General features: G+C 36.5%; 1 protein-coding gene across 3 annotated transcripts in view; it reads right to left on the bottom strand.

The window, feature by feature from the left end:
* The window catches only part of ANK1 (ankyrin 1), a 1899552-nt gene that overhangs the window by 1078970 nt on the left and 798086 nt on the right, over positions 1 to 22496 (bottom strand). The window lies entirely within an intron of this gene.

Here is a 22496-nt window from a genome sequence, read left to right as displayed (position 1 = left end):
TTCTTATTAACTAATACAATAGCAATTCTTGGAGTTCACCTGCACCAGAAACAGCTGAATTTCCCTCTTAACAACCATATAATAGTTATAAGTGCTCTATTCTTGGGGGGGGGGGGGCTAACTCAGGTATTCAGCTTTTATGAATCCTAAACGGCAAACAAATAAATGCAAACCAGCCCAGAAGTTGAAAATGTTGAAACATAGGTGCCCAGTAGGAAGGTAGCTGGAATAAAGAAGCTGAACCATGACAAAGTAAATCTTCTTATTTAATACAAAATGGTGAGCGCTTTAGCAATGGTAACCATTGTGCAAGCCCTCACCATTTTGTATTAAAAACGAAGATTTTACTTTGTCATGGTTCATCTTCTATATTCCAGCTACCTTCCTACTGGGTACCTGTCTTTCAACATTTTATGAATCCTACTTAAGTGGGGAACCGATTTACACAATCTAGGTAGTAAAGACCATTTTCGGTATCTTCCCTCATATTTTCATTTTTACACAGTGCTATACTGTGGTCTTTATTGGATAAGACACCAGTGGATGAACGGACCACATTAGTGGTCATGTTAAACTTAACCCCAAAGGCCACCTCCCAGTTAATTAGTTGACTAAAAAGAATGCAATATGCCAATCTAGTTAGAGTTTTCTTTTTTTTATCTGACTGTATAAACTATATAAAAATCCTCACTTGTGTAGAACCCCAGTAGTCTGGTCTTCTTAAAGGGAAATCTTGAGTACTTAATTCAGTAAATGTATTCAAGAAGGTCAGAGAGCCAGTAGATAGTAGTCACGTCATTCACAAATCCCATTGGATCTGGCCAAGGCAATCAACACCATACTCCAGGCTGGCATTGTAAATCAGCTAAGATCCCTAAATGTAGCCCCTTATACAGTGAGATGGATGGTCAACTGGCTAAAAGACAGAACCCACATAGTTAAGGGTTTTGCTCCCTCCTCAAAAAGTATGAATGCAACTAGCAATATGTTTCAGGCTCAGTGCTGGGACCCCTACTTTTTGGTATTTACTTTTCTTACCTACAAACTGCAAACCACGGCCTTTGGTTAACTAAGACTGCAGATGATGAGGCATTACTGTCAAATCCCCCCCTCTGATATCCAATCATTTCATTCTGAACCAGCCAGCACTATTTAATAGTATATGAGAAAAGGGCTAAAATGTAATAAAAAAGTGCAATATAGTCACATGTAAATAAATGTATCACTCTCCCTTGTAATCTAGAATATACCTAGTGCTTCACTCGAAAATGACAAGGTAGTCAGGGATCTTGTTATCTGAGTTGATAACCTCCTCTCCTTTGACCACAGAATGGCAATGATTGTCACAGACTCTTTCTACTGAGCACAAACATCAAAAGGTACATCATCCAAGTCAAAAGAAATTATCATTCCTCTGTATGTAGCCTTTATTATTCCAGTCACTGAATGCAATGGCTCCGTGGGATGCATCTATCTTGAGTATGAATGGATCCTACAGCTACAAGCCAATCACGATCCAGGTATAAACTCATCTGTTAGCTTAAAGCCAATCTTAAAGCAGAAACAGCATAAGCTGAAATAAATGTGTGTGTTTTACCTATGAATATAATGGATTTTTGATCTTAATATTATTATTTTGCAGTGTTTTAGTATATGCCTATAAGTTTTACATTCCATTTAATTGAATCTGGGACCTGATTGGGGGTTGTATCTTGTCATGAGATTCAAATTTACTATTTATGTGATTGTTTGATTTTAAATGTATTTTAACACTGATAAACAGAGATAGCCCAAAAGCTTTATATTATTAAACTATTGAATTATTGTTGGTGTTTCTGAATCCGGTGGTTTTGAGTGCTATCGTTTGTGTTTGCTGTAGACTCAGTTAACCATTTTCCTAGATCCTACTTTCATGTTGTTTTTTTTGATTTTTGGATCAGAAATTGGGAGCTAACTTTTGATACGTTATTATGACACAGTCTATCCCTGATTACCAGATGGATAATGTTTTCCAAAGGGTAAATCGCTCTCTACACAAAATTTTGACTCTTTGCAATAATCCGTTATTACTGCAAGTTGCTGGCATAAAGAAGATACCTGGTGAGTTAAACATTGTACAGAATGAGTCATTTATTACTCGGATTGTCCTATTAGAAATTAAAGTAGAAACTAAAGTAAAAGCTTTCAAGCATTTGTAGTGGTAACGCTTACGTTTTACTGCACATTAAGAACTTGGAGTAGTACCTAGAGGTCTGAAAATTCTCAAGATGTCAGCATTCAGTAATACATATCCTGAGCTCCTTAGAAAGTGGCAGGAGCTAAATTTAAAACTCATGAGTTTGATGAACATGTTTTTTTATTAACAATGAGAGAGACTTGCAGACTGAAATAATAATAGAGAGGGAACTGTCAGCACTGTCAGCACTGTCATGTTTTAAGTACAATGTTTCTGTTTACAGTGAGATGTTGAAATGACTACATGTCTCTGAGTAATGGCTGAAATCAATTAAGAAATGAAAACTGATTAGAGACGATAATGATTTTAAGGATGGGAATATTTTTTTTATGGACAAAGAAACTTTTACGAAGTGAAAATATACGGTATCGTGAAGGCTCTGTGCATACCCAGGATACCTTTAAAGAACCTGAAACTGAGGTTAATAATGGGAGGAACTGACATGTTGTGCAAAACAGATTACAGTCCTTTCCCTCAAGCTATGGCAACTACTGCTAAGAATACAGCATCGGTTACTAATTTGTCTGTATCTACTGCATCAGAGGCTGTTGGAGGCCCAAAATGGGCTGAGGATTTTCGGCAACCTCAAACAGTAGTACAACCCAATCTTTCTGAGAGAGTGTAGGAGCAAGGTCGGGACTCCTTGAGAGGAAGACCACAAAGAAGAAGTGGATGAGGAAGACAAAGGTACAAGTGACCACAAACCTGCACTTGCTCCAAGCATCAGAATCAATGAATGAACATGCTGTGATTAATCTATCTAGTTTGGTCCTGACTCCAGTATGCAATACTGAATAAAGGTCTACAATTTATTCCCTCAAGAATGGACACTATTGTAGAAGCATTGACTGAGCTGAAATAGTTTATGTGAAATCTTAATTTGAAGTTATTGTTTAAAGATAGCCCATGTGATTCTCATGTTTGTAAAAGATCAACTACATTCATCCCCATCAGCTCTCCCACAATAAGTACTTTTTAAAACATCTGTGAACAGCACTTGCGAGAGCTGTATGAGCAGCGAGATGCATGTAAGTTGTATAATCTAACTAGAAGACCATGATGCTTTGGTAAAATTGCAAGAAAATTCGGATGTAATTATTAAACAAGATGACAAGGGTGGAGCTATTGTTGTTTTAGATAAGGAAGATAATTTGATGTTCATGAAGGATTTCTTAAAAAAGACTTAATTGTCCATCAGCATCTAAATAAAACACACCGGAAGGATAAATTCATTACAAAGTGTCTAGCCCGTATCTGGAGCAAGTTATCTACATGAAGCAACAGTAAATAAAAACAGTTCCAAACTTTGAATCAAATTTTAAAAAAGAAAAAATTCTGAAAAAGTGTATCTTACAAAAATGGACATTTACACTTGGAATTTCTTTTAGCATTTCTAATTCAGAGGGTTATCTAAGTGAAACAACACTATATAAAACAGTCACAGACTTTGACTTCACTTAAAGAAATAATGTCATGAACTATTCAGTCTTTCTTTTTCCTATACGCCTGCCCTCATGCTTTAGCGCAGATGCGCATATCACATAATAATGTATGCTAGGTGTTGCTAAAACAGACTGATTATTAACTCTGCAAGAGTATAACTTATTTATGAGCTTTTTTTTTGACTGATTAGTGTTTCAGCTCTTGCTGCTTATAAACTTCTTTCTTCCTTATTATAAAAAGTCTAAACTGACTTGTGGATTTGGTAAAACATGCTTAGATTCAAGTGAATGCATTCTTTCCAGCTATATACTTATCTAAAACATTGAACCACTAATCTGTTGCAGAAGTTATCCTTACATGTGCTCTACAAAAATAAAAAAATTGTGGTTGCAAGAAGTCAGTTTTAAAACGCTACGTGTTTGATAGTTTAAGCCAGAGTAACCTAAGCAGGCAACTGCCATATAGACACTTAAATGGTTCTAACAAATAAAATATGTCCTGATACCTTTGTAAACTCACAAATCATAAAAGTATGTTTATTTATTTCCAGTTTGATTACCAGGGAAGTCCACTGGGTCCAGAATACCTGTTTTCAGTGGAGGCCAGGGGAGAAAAGCTCCAAGAAAAAGAAATGCAAAAAAGAAAGAATATACAAAAACAAGCAAATACAAATAAAGTAGTAATATACAAGAAACATTGTATAGTAATAGGTTACAATTATGTACATTCAGTGCCATGCATATTCAGCAGGAAATCAGTTGCATAGGTTACAATTTATGTACATTCAGTGTTAGGCATATTCAGCAGGAACCAATGTGAATTATTAATGAATTTTACAATAAGTTTTCATTGGAGCAAGCCACTTGTGGTTGGGGAAACACCTTAACATACATGCATATTAGTAATAGTGATAACACTTTACTTGTGTTGTGGTTGGGGAAACACCTTAACATATGTGCATATTAGTAATAGTGATAACAATTTACTTGTGTTGTGGCTGGGGAAACACCTTGACATAGATGCATATTAGTAATAGTGATAACACTTTACTTGTGTTGTGGTTGGGGAAACACCTTAACATGTTTCATCTTTTTGAATATGGTTGAATTCATTTCACTAATGCTGTCGTTTTTTCTTAATTGTAATGACTGTATTTTGACCATAGATTCTTTCCAAAGATGTGACAGTTATTTATTCCATGGGTGTTTTGTCAGTGTTTTTTCAGTGTTTATACTATTAAACATGATGTAGGAAGTACTATATATATATTTTTCAAACTTGTTAGCTTACAAATGATTTTTAGACATTAACATTAATATAGATGATGGGTAACTTTTATAAGTCATGCAATGTTTTTAATATGTTCAATATGTTTTTAACATGCTTCATTTGTTGTGTATTTATTTAGTGAGACATTGAAATAGTGATGTTAGAGTTTAAGTAATGATTTTGTACACTAAACTAGTCTTTTCATTCATTAATTGGATAATGAATTTTCTGTTTAGTGAATTAATCTAAGTGATTGCTTGTTTGATGGCTCTTAATTATTGTGAAGATTTAGCATATATACAACACCTGTAAATGCATTTTTTATGGATCTGAAGAAGCGTGCTTCATGTACGCGAAAGCGCTTGTCCTTTGATATTAAAACTTTTCCATTTATAGTGGTGGTCTGTTTCCAGTGTGTCTACACTCTACTCTGCATTTCGTTTTTTGGAACAGACCTTTAGGAAGCAGCGTTACTGTGTTTTTTCATAATAGTAATAGTGATAACACTTTACTTGTGTTGTGGTTGGGGAAACACCTTAACATACATGCATAGTAGTAATAGTGATAACACTTTACTTGTGTTGTGGTTGGGGAAACACCTTAACATGCATGCATAGTAGTAATAGTGATAACAATTTACTTGTGTTGTGGTTGGGGAAACACTTAACATGCATGCATAGTAGTAATAGTGATAACACTTTACTTGTGTTGTGGTTGGGGAAACACCTTAACATACATGCATATTAGTAATAGTGATAACACTTTACTTGTGTTGTGGCTGGGGAAACACCTTGACATAGATGCATATTAGTAATAGTGAAAACACTTTACTTGTGTTGTGGTTGGGGAAACACCTTAACATACATGCATATTAGTAATAGTGATAACACTTTACTTGTGTTGTGGTTGGGGAAACACCTTAACATAACATACATATTAGTAATAGTGATAACACTTTACTTGTGCTCATGTAAAATAAGAAGCTATTTACAAAGTTGATCTAGTGTGCCATTTAACACTAAGAGATCAGAGCTTAGATTGACTCATGGATGAAGTAGGTATCGGTAATAGAGAGCTAAGGAATCTGGGAGGAAAAACCTCTTGGGGGCATGTTCTAAGAATTAGGTCGGGTGAAAGCAGGTGTATTTCCATTTGGTGGACAGGTGTTTGAAGAGCAGAGATTTAAAGTTTTCTGAATTAGTTGTAGTTCGTAGCATGGCAGGGAGAGAATTCCATTTCTTGCCTAGTGAGAAAGATAGGAGAAGCTGGCCGGCAGGATATTTAGGTTTGTGGATAGAGATTAAGTTTTGGTGTTCAGATCTGAGTGTTCTGTTGGGGGTGTAAGGGGGGAGGATATTGATTAGGGCTGAACATTTAGTTGGGTGAAATACAAGTCTGTGAGCAGTGGTGAGTTGGAGGTAATCCAGGTAGTTTGTGAGTTCTAGCCAGTTCAAGGATTGTAGGGTAAGACAGTGATGGGTGGAATTTTTAGATTTGGTAGCAAATTTGGAGATCTTATTGTAGTAGTTTTCTAGTTTGGAAGTGAGGGAGGAGGATAGGTTAGTTAGGAGAGGGGCTCCATATAATAAGGATGGAAGAAGATAAGTGGTGGCCAGAGTATGCCTAGTGGAGCTGGATTGAAAGATTGTTTCTGTACAGCAAACCTAGCTTTTAGTGTGTTTTCTTAATATTTTGCTGAATGTGGATATCGAACTTGAGGTGCTGCTGATCAATAGTGATACCAAGGAGTTTAGCAGAAGGGACCACTTCTATGGGTGAGTTGGATTGAGTAAGGACTTTGAAAGCATTTTTTTCATAGGAGAACATCTTTGAAGGAGGGAATAGTAGGATTTTTGATTTATTTGCATTGAGGGAGAGGTGGTTTTGTTGCATCCAATTTTTAGTGGTTGTAAAAGCAGTTTGGGGTTTGGTCAGCAGTTTAGAGGGGTTTAAAGCGGAGCAGACTAAAGCTGAATCGTCTGCGTATTGAATGATTTTAGAATCAGGAAAGGCACTGTGAAAGTTGTTGATGAAAATATTAAATAACATAGGTCCAAGTATAGATTCCTGTGGTACGCCAGTAGGGGTCAGCAGGAAGGTAGAGGTGAAGTTCTTCCATTTAATTGCCTGTGATCTTTCTGACAGGTAGCTAGAGAAAAAGATATAAATATTTGGAGAGAGATGAAGATTTAAGAGATGATAGAGAAGGTGATTATGGGAAACAGTATCGAAGGCTTTAGAAAGATCAAGTAAAACAGTACAAACTAGGTGTCCAGAATCACGGGCTTGGTCAACAGTATCAAGGAAAGAGAGTACAGCGGTTATAGTACTATGTCCTGGGTGGAAGCCATACTGGGTGGGTGTCAGGAGATGGTTGTGGGTCAGGAAGGGCATCAGTTGGGAGTGGATGCATTTTTCTAGGATTTTGGAAATTGGTGAGAGGGAGCAATAGGACAGAAGTTAGAGATGCTGATGTTTTTGCCTCCTTTGTGAAGAGGAAGAATGTATGCTGAGTGCCAGCATGTATGTGTAGTGTCTGCATGGTAAATAAAGTGTAAATGTAAGGCAGGCTAACAGTGTAAGCAAAATAAGCTGTTGTCACAATATAAAAATTCATCTGCAAGATATCAAAAAGTTAAAAACATAAGTCCGTTTTACTACAGTCCAGATTTCATTATACCAGATTATAGACAATGTCAAATGTCATCAAAGTACAATTCAAACAAGAGCCATATCAAAGAAACTAATGGCAATATTCGTATTCCTTAGGCAAACATGTTAAGACAGTCATCGCTGTTCACATGTAAGCAGAGTTTTGGCACAATTCAGGGAGATTGTTTACATTTCTGCACAATGGCCTCAAATAAACTTATTCAAATGAGGGAATAATAAGATGGCAATGAAAAATAATGTAAATATTCTTATGGTAAGAAACCTTCCTACCTGTTTGTGATTCATAGGCATATTTTGACAAGTATCTTTGCCTTCCCCAGATACATAACAAAAGGCAGAATCCCGCATTTTTGATTTACTTTGCAATTGGTGAAAATGCTAAGCCTTGCTGCTAGCATACCTATTTCTCAGTGTGAGCTGCTTGTTCTGGCTGAGTGAAAATCACTTGTGCCCTGTGACTTTTGCAACCAAGAAGGCTGAGGTATAGACACAGACCTCATAACTTTTTTAAAGGGAAATCCCTGATGGGTTTAGAGTAGTCATGGATACTGTAAGGGTCTTGCTGGGCATGTAAGGCTGACAGATGAGAAGTGAGGGGCTGTGTGGCCTTCCTATCCCTTTAAATACTAAGGTATCTACATCCGTAACTTTACCTGCCACAAGAAACATACTGGCAACACATGAGTATATCTCAGGCATCTGTCTTGAGGATATTTCAGAGGTTCCTCAATATACTCTTAGAACATGTGGATCAATATATCAGTTTCCTAGTGTCACCTCATGACTGAGCCCACACTATGCATGTCTTTTATGGAGTGGTACATTTTCTTGAGGGGCTTGGTGGCATAGACTTCACTCATGTTTCCATTAGTGCTCCATCAGGTCCACAGCGTGAGCATTATTAGAACAGGAGGGGCTACCATTCCATCACTGCCAAATAGTGTGTGATACATGGGGGTGCATCATCAAGGTCTCAGCCCAACATCCTGGCATGAGTTCTGATGAAGTTCAAGCTGTTTGAATGAAAGTGCTAAACTGTTGTGTTTTGCTTGCTGTGATTTATTGAAGAATTTGGGATTACATCTATGGACTACTTATTTCTGCTACTGGTGTTCTGAAGGCAGTGTTTTGTGTTTCTGTGAAAAATATGACAGGGGCTGCAGAACAGAATTTTAATACAGTCCTATCCCAGACTCACACTATCATTGAGAGAGTGTTTATTAAGTTAAAAGGCAGTTTTAGATTTAGGGATGAGTCTGTGCCCCTCAGTATGACACAGCTACTGTATGCAGGATGTTTCACATGTGTTGCATTCTGCACAGCATGATCATGCATTGGTCTGGCAGTGAAGTAATCCATGTGGTCAGTGCAACTCTCTCTTTTTTAATTTCTCCAAATTGTTTGGGGTTTTAATACTATGGCGGGAATGGACCCCATTCCCAAATCAAAATATGATTAAAGTTCATGAAATTAGTATTGTTTCAATCTTTGATGTCAGCCAAAAGTGCTTTTCGCAGCACCCGCATTGTGCCCAATAATGACTCCTCCTACAATTCATACGGGGTTACATGAATTGGTAACATAGCTAAATACGACTGTAGATTCTTTTTTATAAGACCCATTGCTCCTACTACTATTGGAACTGCCTGGGTATCTTTCTTCCACATTGCTTTGTTTCTGCCTGCAGATCCTGATATTTTATGACTTTGCATCTCTCTGTACTTAAGATACTGTATTCACTGGGTGTGGCAATTTTAGTGATCAGTGCTACTTTTTTCTTCTTTTCATGCACCACTACATCTGGTTTTCTAGCATCTGTCTTTTGAACTGTTGGTAATGGGTGATCCCATGTGATGTAAACTTTATCATTTTCTATAATACTTGGCTAACATTTCCAGTGTTTTTCAGCCACTTCGATACCATAATGTTTGCACAATCCCCAGTGCAACAGTCTTGTCACATTATTATGCCTTTCAGAATACAGTCCTTCTGCCATTAGTGTGTCACAACCGGCAACAAGGTGTGTGACTGTTTCCAATTCAGTTTTACAAAACCTACATTTGTCTGTTTCTCCTACATGTTCAATGGACTTTGTAAACCAGCGTGTATGTAGCCCACTGTCTTGGGCTGCCAATATTATCCTTTCATCTCTTGGTTTGAATTTGCTTCTCCTTAACCATTCCTGCATTCATTCCTGATCAACATGAGGTTCTTCCAGACATTTTCTATACTTGAAACTATATTTATGCTTTTTCCACATTTCTTGCCTTCTCACTCGGTCCTTCATGTTACATTCTTTCTTTTGTTTTTTGGTACATTTAGTTGCTGCCTGGTTTTTATCTACTTCTGGTTTGATTTCCATTCCTGCTTGACATCAATATGCTTCTGCTAAATTAAGCAGAGAAGTCATCTTAGATGTATTCTCCTCGTGTTTCAAAACTTTCACTACATTTGAATCTTGTGAGGTCAGTAGACAAGCGTGCAGTCCCACGATTGCAGATCTATACATGTAATCAATTTCAAGGAGACCCATACCTCCTTCAGAACGGAGAATATATAGTGCTTTTATAAATCATGTGATGAGCATGAAGCATCTTCCTTGTTTTCCTGTCTAATCTATCCAACACATTTTGCGGCCAGTCAGTCACTCCAAAAATGTAAGTAAGTTAGGACAGGAAGAGAAAATTGATTTAAGCCTGGATCTTGTTCCTAGATGTCAGTGCTGTTCTCATGATTAATTTAAGTCTTCTAAAGTATGCCTTACTGGATTTATTCGCATTTGTTCATATTTTACTGCTAATCCTTCATCAATTCCCATGTTCTTTTATATCATATTCTTGTCCCAAACTGATGTTTTCCTGCTTTAACGGATCCACTCCCAGTGCAGGTCCTACTATGATTAATGATGGCCAGCCAGCAGCAGTAGTAAGAGACCCCATGAGGCAGGTATGTACACTGTATTTAGCTGTGCAGGTTTAAGGAGGTGACATACAGTATAATCGATGCAAGTAGTGCTGCGTGTGGGCTGTGCTGCATGGTGCTTGGTTTACTGTCACTGTTCATCAGACGTTTCGTCCATCGCTACAATTTTTTTTTTTTTTTTACAGTACAACTAATCATACTACTGTTCATAAAAGTTATGCCTGACACTTCACTGAGAATTGTTCAGTGATTTCGAAAGCATCATGCAAAATTTATTTGCATATTTTAATGGTTTGTTTAAATATTTTCTGGTTAAGGACTCCTGAATCTACAGAAGTGGGAATTTAATGAAAAATGTCATTTGAGTAGTTGACTGATTTACTTTCACAAATTGTGTATGTATTATAATCTCTAAACTTGCATTTTCATTAGTTCTTTTTTTGTTTGTTTTGTTTCTGTTTATGCAATTTTTTCCACTTTACTTAAGACACTAAAAATTATGTACTGTTCTCTGTTAAGGTAATTCACATGAAATTAATTCATTATCTCATGCACATAGACTTGTGTCCTCAAAAATAGTCATTATTTGTGCAGTGCTGAGGGTGAAGTTGTAACACTACTCTTATAGATGGCAGGTTACTCATGTAGTCTGCTTTTTCAGGTTATGTGTTATCCTCTTAATAGTGTGCATTGTTTATATAATCTTCTGTGTAATTGTCAGTTTTTCCCATTATCAAAAACAGAATTAGACACCAGGTAATTAGGCTAACGAAGAGTATATAATGGATGATGGGAATATTAGTTAATTAATCTGATGAAGTTCTATATTGAATGAAAAAGGCAGTGACCAAGTTAAGCATTTTATTTTAAGTGTTTAATAAACTTTTTGGTCTGCAAGTTCGTGGTTCCCCTGCTGTCTAATTCTGTTTTTGATGTGGTTTTAGCCTTGGCTTTCTTGGACACTGACTTCAACTTTTTTTGGTGGTGGTCATTTATTTTCCATTACCTAAATGAAACAGTTAATAATGGCTGAACCCTTAATGGTGTTAAGTCATTTACTCCAATGGAGCTCAGGGAGTTTGGACTCTAACGTTCAGTGGGTGGAGCCTAAGCCTTTTCACAGAATCAAATTATGTCCTCACATTTCAAACAGATGTTCATATCTCTGGAACCATAGTGGTTTTGAAAGAAATATAAATGGTAAACCCTTCAGCACAACCTATTTTTACAATGGTAGTATTCTTTACTTTCTAGGTCTTAAACAGAATTTTGTAAGTCACAGTAAACACAGTAACTATTAAATTTGTAATATTTTGTAAACAACGTACAATATATCAGCAACCACTCAAGTTACACACATAATGTCAGCAGCATTTTATTCAGCTATCGGAGAACTTTCATATGAGGCTACGGAGTTCTGACAATGTTACCTGATTGTTGAGATATTTAGAAAAATGTGAAAATTATATATATATATGAATTAATATCATAAACACAACAGTTAATATCTATTTACATGCATGAGCAGAGGTCAAATATTAATGCAATTGAGTTTGCTATTGTGTAAGCTTTAAGCTGAAATCTTTTAAAACCTTGTACATAGTATGGTTTTGGAATTATTGCTACAAATATGAACAATCAATATTTGACTCCTAGAGGTGTTAACTGCAGATGCACCCGGAGGCATCACTCGGATGAAATGAGTTAAACATTGCAATTTGCATGTCATGCCCTCCACCTTTTTTCAGACTATTTTCTTTTATTATAAGCATTACCTTTAATGAAATGAAATACATACACATGCAGTGCTTCTTAATGCTCGATTATATTGCACACAGATGTATGTTGTTTCATTCCCCCTATTTACCCTACCTTCTTGAGAAACATTTGTAATGCGATACACTGACTCCTATTTGAGTATGATAGGTCCTCAGTAGTGTACAAATGGAGGCGGACATGGCTATTCTGCATGCAGGTCAATGTGATTGTGGCATTATCCCTACTCTCTACCATATGCTGGAAATCCAAACATACATCCTGCAGTACTCTGACCTTTTCTAGCTAACTCTCTGTTACAGTGCACTGAGCCTCTAATATCTTGGCATATTTGCTGCTGGGCAGCCTATATTTTATGTGTTTCCTGTAAGTGCAAGTTTGGAATTTTAGTGTTTAAGAGATATAATTTGTTTTTGTTTTTTTTTTGCTTTTTCAGAGCTCACTGTTTTTAAGTTCTTGAATTTGTGTTAGGGAACTCTTGGGGAAGAAAATGCATTCTATGAGCTGCACTGGTCTTAGAGATTTAAAGTTGTTGATATTCTCACTTCTATACTAGACTGACATGTAACACCAAGAAATAACAATGTTGGAGGACATGTCCATCTGTTCTGAAGGCAAAAACAAAACTGATTAGTGTTTTAAAATCAAGGTCTAAACTCTCAACATAATACAGCTAACTGGGCTTTAAACCCGAGGCTTATGGTATTACATCTAGGAGACAGGCATAGCTTACCAGATAATCTTCACAGTGAAAATATGACAGAAAAACGTAAACATTTACATATTACCTCAATGGTACTTTTTATGGTGGGAGGAGATGCCTTTTTTCAGGATGAGAAAATAATCAAGGAGACTGTATTTCTGTTCAGATTTCTTTAAAATCATTTTGTGCTGGGGTTCATGGCTGAACATTTCCTTTCCATAACAGGAGAGCTATTGAATAATCCACTTCCTTAAAGACTAGTCCTTTTATGACAGACACTTTGATGGGCGTTACCCTGTAGCAGGTGGTACGGCAAGGGGTCCTGGGACAAGAAATACTCCAGTTCTATAGGAAACATTCCACTAGATCTCTTACATTTACCACAATAATTCCAATAAATTACTCAATGTGTTCTAACATTCTCTTGACATGTAGAGCTCTCTCCTGTTCCTCTCAGTTCTTACTTCTCCTCTACAAAGAAGAGAAAGGGGTTGGGAAAAATATTATCAAATTCGTTACCAAATGGACATTCATTCCTGCAGATTTTTGGTTGAATGAAGATGTGAGCTAAACCTGTCAACCAAAATAATGTGTCAGTATATACTGAAAGTGTCCATGTTTCTCTTTTCTGATCAGAATGTTAACAAACACCAATATATTTAATAAAAGATTATACATTGGATGATTCAGTTAACATTATCAATAAGAAATTAAATAAATTTGTAGATAATATGAGTGAAAAGGAACAGAACACTATTCCTCCAGCATATGAATATATGAATTCTATCACTGATGGTAAACTGACCAAGATAAAGCTTGTCCAAGTTATGTAAGTTAATTGTAAATAATAATAATAATCATTTTGATGCAACATTCTGGAGCTTTTTAGATAGCAGTGGACTGAGTGACTCAATAGATGTTACTTAAATCAGTTAGTCAAACTTCAAGCTTATATTGGAACATTTTTGTTTGGAAATATATACATAGAATGTTTGTTACTTCCTATAAAATCTTTAAATTTAGTAAACCAAATTCTTCAGTTTGTTGGCGATGTAGTAAAAATGTAAAAGCTGATTGGACACACGTTTAATGACTGTGAAAAATTAAATGTATACTGAAAAGAGATAATTATGTTTTTAAGGGGATATAGTCTGATAATTGTTCTTTAACTAAATAAAAAATAATAATGATTATACAATGACCGGCCGTAAATATGCAAAAACGAGCATGCTGATTGGCCAACCCAACCAGCGTACCCATTGTAAATTCGAGACTATACTAATGTAAAAAGGTCCGGTCACCCGGACTTTTTCCATTAGTATGTTTCTTTTTTTCAGAGATAGCAACAGAGAAAGGAAGATCTCTGTTGCTTTTTCTAAAGATATCTTGCTGTTTTACAAGTTGAAGAACTTGTTTAACATAGCGAGATATCTTAAAAAAAAAACGCAACAGAAATCTTCCTTTCTACTGAGAAAGGAAGATCTCTGTTGCTTTTTTTAAAGCTATATCGCTATGTTATAAGAGTTCAACTCCTATAACATAGCGAGGCATCTTTGAAAAAAAAAAAGCAACGGAGACATTCCTTTCTCCGTTACTACCTCTACACAGCACTGATGTACTGTGTAAGTGTGGGAACATGCCTCTTACATATGCGCAGTACATCAGAACTGCCCCAGGATACTGGACAGCTGCCGAAGGGCAGCACGGAGGCATTACTTAAGAAAAGTAAGTTTTTTTTTCTTAAATAATGTCATTGTATAATAGCAATAACCCACTTCTGGTTGTGGGTAATGCTGGATTAACCCAAGGTTGTATTTGTTTGGCCACTCGGGCTTCATCCTCATGACCAAACCACACCAACCATGGGTAAATCCAGCATTACCCACACCCAGGCGTGGGTTATTGCTTAAATATTTTACTTCCTTTACCTGTGAAAGACAAACAACACAAAAATGTTCTGGAGTCTCTTGGCAGCAGCTAGAAAGGTTATTACAAAAGCTGGAAATCGAATTAAGTTCCTGCATTCAAAAAAATGAAATTTAACAGCAATACTATGTAAAATTGAAAAAAGTTATCAGAATAAGATCTATCAATCCTACTAAGACATTTAGTGTTTGGGATAGCCTTGAAATGTTGCTATTGAAATAACAAGGCTCATGTGTTAATTGTATATGATTACCTTGATAATTCAATGTATTCCTAACATTGTATAACAGTATGTGATGTTGAATTCATTCCTTTCTGTGTATATATTGTAAATATGTTAAACTGATAAAAATTGTCTTAAAAAAAAGAATGTGCACAAACAGTCAAGCTAGGTCAAAATTCTTAGGAAAAAAAATATCTTCTCTTTTTATGGGGAAAGACTATTATGCAATAACCTTTTTTGTGCTGTAGAAGTGATACCTACAGTAGTCATGTATCTCCAGCCGCCAAAAACAAGTCATGGCTTGAAGGTTAAAAACAGTAACATTTCAGTCACTGAGGCCTTTCTTTCCCTAGGTGACATTCATGGTCACTCGGGAACTGAAAGATGCTTTATGCACATTCTGCTTCTAGTAAAAACAAGCAAATTGACCAAGACCACCAGAAATTGAAAGATAGAAGCCACAGACACTTCAGTAGCTGAAATAAAATACTTTATTGAGCGCTTTCGTCTCTATAACAGACTTCTTCAGAATACATAAAACCACATATGTGTAAGCTTAAATACATACCCCTGCCACATGACAAGTTGACAATACATTAACCACACCCCCGTTATTGTGACATAAATCATAAAAACAGTTAAAACCTGTAATTAATATATTTCCTATAGATCATATACAATAAGCAGATCTAAGTTTTAAAAAAGGACAGAGAAAGAATTGTCATTTAAGCCAGGGAATACACTGGCATTTAATCTGACCTGCCATTTCATTTCAATAAATTATAAATAGTTGACAGGGGCCCCCTCTGTGTCCCAAATCTACAAGGTCGATGACACAAAACTTGAAAGAATGAGTGGGGAACTCATCGATATGTCTGAAAAGGGCTTTTTTTTTGGTTATATCATAAAAATGCTGGTAAATTCTTTGCTTGATAGTCCTTTTTGTCTTGCCTACGTAAAATCCATCACAAGTCTGACAGAGAGCCACATAGACCAACCCCTTAGAGTAACAAAAATATTTTTTCTTTAATCTAATTCTTCCAAAGTTCTTAATATAAATTTGTCCCTTGTCAAACATGAATTTACATTGCGGACACCTGCCGCATTTGAAACTACCACCCTTCTCTACCAAAGGTAATGGTCTTTCTAGTAACCCTTTAAGAGAAACATCCTTTTTATAAACTATGGTAGGAGTTTTTCCCAGAAGGATGGAAGTGTCGGTGTCAAGACTAAAAATATTCCAATGTTTGTTGATAATTTTCCGAATGTCATAGAAGTCAACATTAAATGGTAACACAAAGGCTCTCCCGAAGCTCACCTCATTGTCACTAACATCTGTCTGTCTTAATTCCAGACTAGTGCCTAAAAGGCGACGATAAGTCCCTCCCAGTCTTTTCTTCTTCACCTCATCCATAATATTAACACAAATTGGTCAGGGTACCCCTCTTAGTCAACATACCCTGCAATGTTAAACACTCACCAAAAAAACCCTCAAGGTCAGAAATCATTCTGGCCAATCTGACATATTGCTCTTTCACCAAAGCTTTCTTTTGGTGAATGGGGTGCCAGCTACTGTAATGCAAAAGTGAGTTTGAATAAGTGGGTTTTCTATATAACAGGGAGGAAATTTTTTTTGGTATAATCCTTCTTCAATGTCACATCCAAATAATTGAGTCTGTCCTTATCCACACTCATACTGAACCTCAAAAAAGGGGTAGTGTTTTTAATAAATTCAAAAAATTCCCCAAGTTTGTCCTTCCCATCTCCCCACAGCAGTACTATGTCGTCTAAATAACGCCCATAGAGTACCCAAAAATTTTTATAGGGTGGATCTAACATGTAAAGATCTTCCCACTGGGACAGAACTATGTCGTTACCAAATGGGCATCCATTTCTGCAGATTTCTGGTTGAATGAAGATGTGAGCTAAAACTGTCAACCAGCATACTGTGTCAGTTTATCCTGAAGGTGTCCAAGTTTCTCCTTTCTGATCTGAATGTTAACAAACACCAATATATTTGATAAAAGATTATAAGTTGGATGATTCAGTTCTTCTTCTTTCAGCTTTTCCCGGTTAGGGGTCGCCACAGCGGATCACCTGTCTGCTCATGACTGGCAGTGGAGTTTTACAGTGTCAAGATGCCAGTCCGGCGCCAAACCTTCCACAGAAGGCACACACATGCACACACTCATGCCTGGGGCCAATTTAGAGTGTACAATCCGATTCAGTTAACTAGTTAACATTATCAATAAGAAATTAAATAAATTTGTAGATAATATGAGTGAAGAGGAACAGAACATTATTCCACCAGCATATGAATATATGAATTATATCACTGATGGTAAATTGACCAACATGAAGCTTGTCCAAGTTATGTAAGTTAATTGTAAATAATAATAATCATTTTGATCAAAATTCTGGAACTTTTTAGGTAGCAGTGGATTGAGCGACTCAACAGATGTTACTTAAATCAGTTAGTCAAACTTCAAGCTTATATTGGAACATTTTTATGTGGAAATATGTACATAGAATGTTTGTTACTCCCTATAAAATCTTTAAATTTAGTAAACCAAATTCTTCAGTTTGTTGGCAATGTAGTAAAAATGTAAAAGCTGATTGGACACACATTTATGGACTGTGAAAAATTAAATGTATATTGGGAAGAAATAAGTATGTTTTTAAGGGGATATAGTCTGATAATTGTTCTTTAACTAGATAAAAAATAATAATGAATATTTTACTTCCTTTACCTGTGAAAGACGAACAACACAAAAATGTTCTGGAGTCTCTTCACAGCAGCTAGAAAGGTTATTACAAAAACTGGAAATCAAATTAAGTTCCCACATTCAAAAAAATGAAATTTAACAGCAATACTATGTAAAATTGAAAAAAGTGATCAGAATAAGATCTATCAATCCTACTAAGATATTTAGTGTTTGGGATAGCCTTGAAATGTTGCTACTGAAATAACAAGGCTCTTCATGTGTTAATTGTATATGATTACCTTGATGATTTAATGTATTCCTAACATTGTATAACAGTATGTGATGCTGAATTCATTATTTTCTATGTATATATTGTAAACATGTTAAACTGCTTAAAAAAAGAATGTGCACAAACAGTCAACGTAGGTCAAAATTCTTAGGAAAAAATCTTTTCTCTCTTTATGGGAAAAGACTATTATGCAAGAACCTTTTTTGTGCTGTAGAAGTGATACCTACAGTAGTCATGTATCTCTAGCCGCCAAAAACAAGTCATGGCTTGAAAGTTAAAAACAGCAACATTTCAGTCACTGAGGTCCTTCTTTCCCTAGGTGACATTCATGGTCACTCGGGAACTGAAAGATGCTTTATGCACATTCTGCTTCTCAAGCCCTACAGAGGTCTTATTGGGTTTTAAAAAGGGAAAAACCTTTAAAAAATTGTATTTCTCCACTTTGTTGTAGCACTGTTCCCAGTGACTTTACTAGATGTCCTGCACTTGGTGTAATGGTCATAAGGATAAATACCATTCACGTTTATCCTTATATGCATAACACATTTGCTCGTAGTCACAGGAACAGCTATTGTTACAGTTGGTAATCCTTTTCCTGCATGCCAGGACTTGACAACTAACACAGACAAGTTGAATCTGCACCCTTAATAGCAGTTGTTTCTGAGAGCAGTGGTGGACTAAGAAAAGTAAGGTTGCATACCTCTCAAATGTCCAAATTTTCACAGAATGTCCAGATTTCTGCCTCATATTTTTTTATTTGTTCCTCATAAAATTTGCAGTTTTCTGACAAACTACTGAGGATTGAAATCACTAAATAACACTAAATAATGACAGACATTTGAGTTTCTAATTTCATATCCTTCAGAAAATATATAATAATGCAAAACCTGTTATTCTAGCAACTTTCTAAATTTCTAGAAGCAATATTTAAAACCAGCCCCTATTTTTGGGCCTTCGCCCCCCACCCCCGCTATTATTTATGGCTTTGCCCAGATTTCTTGCAGTGAAATGTTGAGAGGTATAAAAAGTTGTTTTTCATTTATGGCAGGGTACAAGAGTTTGTAATATTGTCTAGTCAGTGTTATAGCTGTAGTTGTTAGTCAGTGCCTTTCTCAGCATTATGAGTCACTTGTCAAAAAACATAACAATAGTTATGAATGCCAGACTGCACATCATTAAGCTTCAATAAGACATAAGAAGTGTGTTGCATTAGTCAACAGACCTTCTGGATTTGAGAATTCCCTTTGTTTCCTCATAGGTCTAGGAACTTCAGTGGTGGATACTGGTAGCTCATCTGTACAGGCTTTTTGTGCCACCTGGTCCTACTTAACAAGTGCTAACAATAGGCATGTCAGACATGAAGTGGGCTGTGTATCTGGAGTCCTTGAAATCTCAATAAGTCTGGTAGCTGTAATAGATTTCATTGCATATCATCATGAAGGAAGTGATTACAATCATTCTTCCCTTAAGAGCTGCTGAAGTCAAGGAATTTGTCAGGTGGTTCTGGACACATTGCAGGCATGCGATTCACAAGTAGTGAAAAACTTCCTTGGATTAACTGAGAAGGATGGTCATGATTCATGGAATTGTGGGGTCTGAGTATGTTCCTGTTGTTGGCCCATCTAATAAGAGACTAACATGTTGTTTAGGATCAGAATGGCCACTGAAGTCAGAATACCCTGCTCTTCTGAACTTAGCTTGCAAAGCCCCAGAAAGACACGTGCTGACAAAAATTCCCAGATGCCTGAATATGGGATCAATTTTCAGGAGGAGACATTGTCAATGGGATAAAAATAAGCAGAGTCATGCTTGCTGAAGCATGCAGTTATGCATTTCTTGGCATTTACTTTTATTCCATTGTTTTAACATTAGCTACATGTTTGGGACAAGCCCTCTTGCAGGATCATGGTATCCGTTGGGGTGTTTATGATAACACCAGCAGGGTCAGCCATAAAACACTTAATATTAGCTTTGACTTGGTGGAAGAGTTGCCATAATGGTTAAGGTCTTAAACTCACAGATAAACACTGCAAGGCTTGATTCTGGCTTTGTGTTGTTCATTAGGTTTGTAGTAGTCTGAAGACTAATAACCTAATATTTGTCTATAAATGTTTTGTGGGAGGTTGACGTAATGGTTAAGGTGTTTACCTTACAGACCCAAAGTGTAGGTTTAAATCTGAAATGGGCTAATTGGCTAGTCTTAAAATGGCCCAGAAAGGCAGTTAGCCTAGTAATAACCTATGAACTTGCAAGAAGTGAATGCCAAACAGGAGTGGACCGAGGCCTGAACCTTAGGTACACCGCTAGTTACAGTTCTTTTGAAGGAGGTACAGCTGTCCACCTTTATTTCCTTATTTCTGTTTGTGAGCCTATTTGCTATCAAATGAGTTAACTGGGATTTACATTTAGCTCAGAAAGGTTATCTATACTTGTGCATGGGATTTTGTCAAATGTGTTTGTGAGGTCTAGATATGTGGTGTGCTCTGATTTCAGCTCATCCATTCTACACCTTTCTGAAGATGTCAATCAGGTTAAGTAAGCTATTTGCACTGGATGAATCCAAAGTGGTTTAGGTTTAGAGTCTGTAGGTTATCTATATCCTTATTTATTAATGCCATAATTATCTTTTCTATAGCTTACAGATGAGCCTAATCAGAGTTATAGGTCTATAATTACTCTGGTCAATTGAAGCCCCACCTTTCCACAAGTGAATGGCTGCTATTGTTCTCCATTCATCTAGAATGAAACCTGTTTTGAGGATGAAACTGAATAGCCATGGTAGAGTCTCACAAGTCATGTTTTAGTTAGACTGGCCAGAAGGCAACCTAGTATGTTGAGTTGTCCCACAGAAGTAGTGTTTTTGATCTTGGATATCACCTTAAGGACTTATTCTTGGGATATATGAGGGGTGGGGTGTAGTTGTGAGTATGTGATCTAAGAATACTGTTAAGTGAGAAAGGGATGAAGTTTAAGCTAACATTGCCCGCTAGTAGAATAGTTATGTCTTCTGGGTCCAAGTACGTGATATCAACTATGATTAGCTCTGCGCAGTGCCGGGCATTGTTTCTGAAATTTCTAACATACTTGAAGACTTTATAGTTTTTGCTACATCTGGGTAGCTATTTTTACCTCTTATCTGTCTTTTGTTGATTTATTCAGGGCAGAAGATGTGTAGTTGGTTCAACTAGCACCCCACCCACTCAGGTCTTCAAGTGAAAAGCAAATAACTAAGGTCTTTACTGTAATACATTGCAAGCAATTTGCTTATTCTGCTTATTACAGTTAGATCTATGCCCTCTCCCCAGTTCTTCTACTGAAGAGCAAAAAAAAAAGGGGGGGGGGGCATTCCTTCTAAGTGGTCAGCCCCCCCCCTACTCCAGCCATTCAAGTCCCGTTTCTGTGCCCTACACCAACCCTCCTTCAGCAGATTTTATTTTATTAAAATTATTTTTTTCTTTTAAACGGTAACAAACAGTTGCTTTCCTCCCTTCATAGAACATTACAGTGCTCATGTTTTAGTTGAAAAACAATCTTTTTAAACTTTAGCAAACTGCTTGCTGCCAATGTACCAAACACTTTGTTAAGTTTATACCCTGCCTGCATGGAGTGCTATATCACTCATGTTTTAGTTAAAAAAATCCTGATTTTAAACTGTAGCAGTCACTACAGTTTGTGCCCTGCCTTCAAGAGCATTACATCACTCAGTTTTAGTAAAAAAATGTTTTTTTTTTCCCTTTAAACTGCAGCAAAATGCTTGCTACAATATAGATCCCACATGGAGTGCCAAATAACTCAGGTTTCACCGCAAGTGCAATACCAGCTTTTAAAGAGAGAAAGGCTACTCAACTAGAGTAGGTTCTGGAGCAATTTGCTTAGCAGGAAAATTTTAGGCATCTTCAGAGTTAAATTTATTTTTGCATTCACAGATTTTTTTTTCTTTTGTTTTAGAGCCTGTTTATATTAGGGTTCCACCACATGTGTTTATTTTTAAATCTGGCATTGTATTAATTCCTGAGGGGAACAAATGCAGGTAGGCAGCTATTTATGTGTTCATAGAATTTTGTAGTAAAGATTCCACATAAGCAGAGTGGTCATGAAAATGGAAAGGGCTTTTGAATTTAGTCAGGCCATCACTCAGTTTTAGTAGATTAGTCTTCACATAGGTTCATAGGTATGTACTAGGCTAATGGCCCTGGAGCCTTTATAAGCCTAGCCCATAGAAGTGCCCTGGCATTGTGCCTTCTAACGTTAGTTCCCAGTGCCTCTATCAAGCAGTGCCACTGGAGTGATTCTGAGAGTGCACTTTCTATTTCCTATCCACTCATCAAGAT

This window comes from Protopterus annectens, chromosome 9.part0 (genome assembly GCF_019279795.1).
Source record: "Protopterus annectens isolate FY-2018-M chromosome 9.part0, PAN1.0, whole genome shotgun sequence".
NCBI classification, from domain to species: Eukaryota; Metazoa; Chordata; order Ceratodontiformes; family Protopteridae; genus Protopterus; species Protopterus annectens.
The sequence above is the reverse complement of the archived record's forward strand: the minus strand, read 5'-3'. Positions and strand labels throughout refer to the sequence as shown.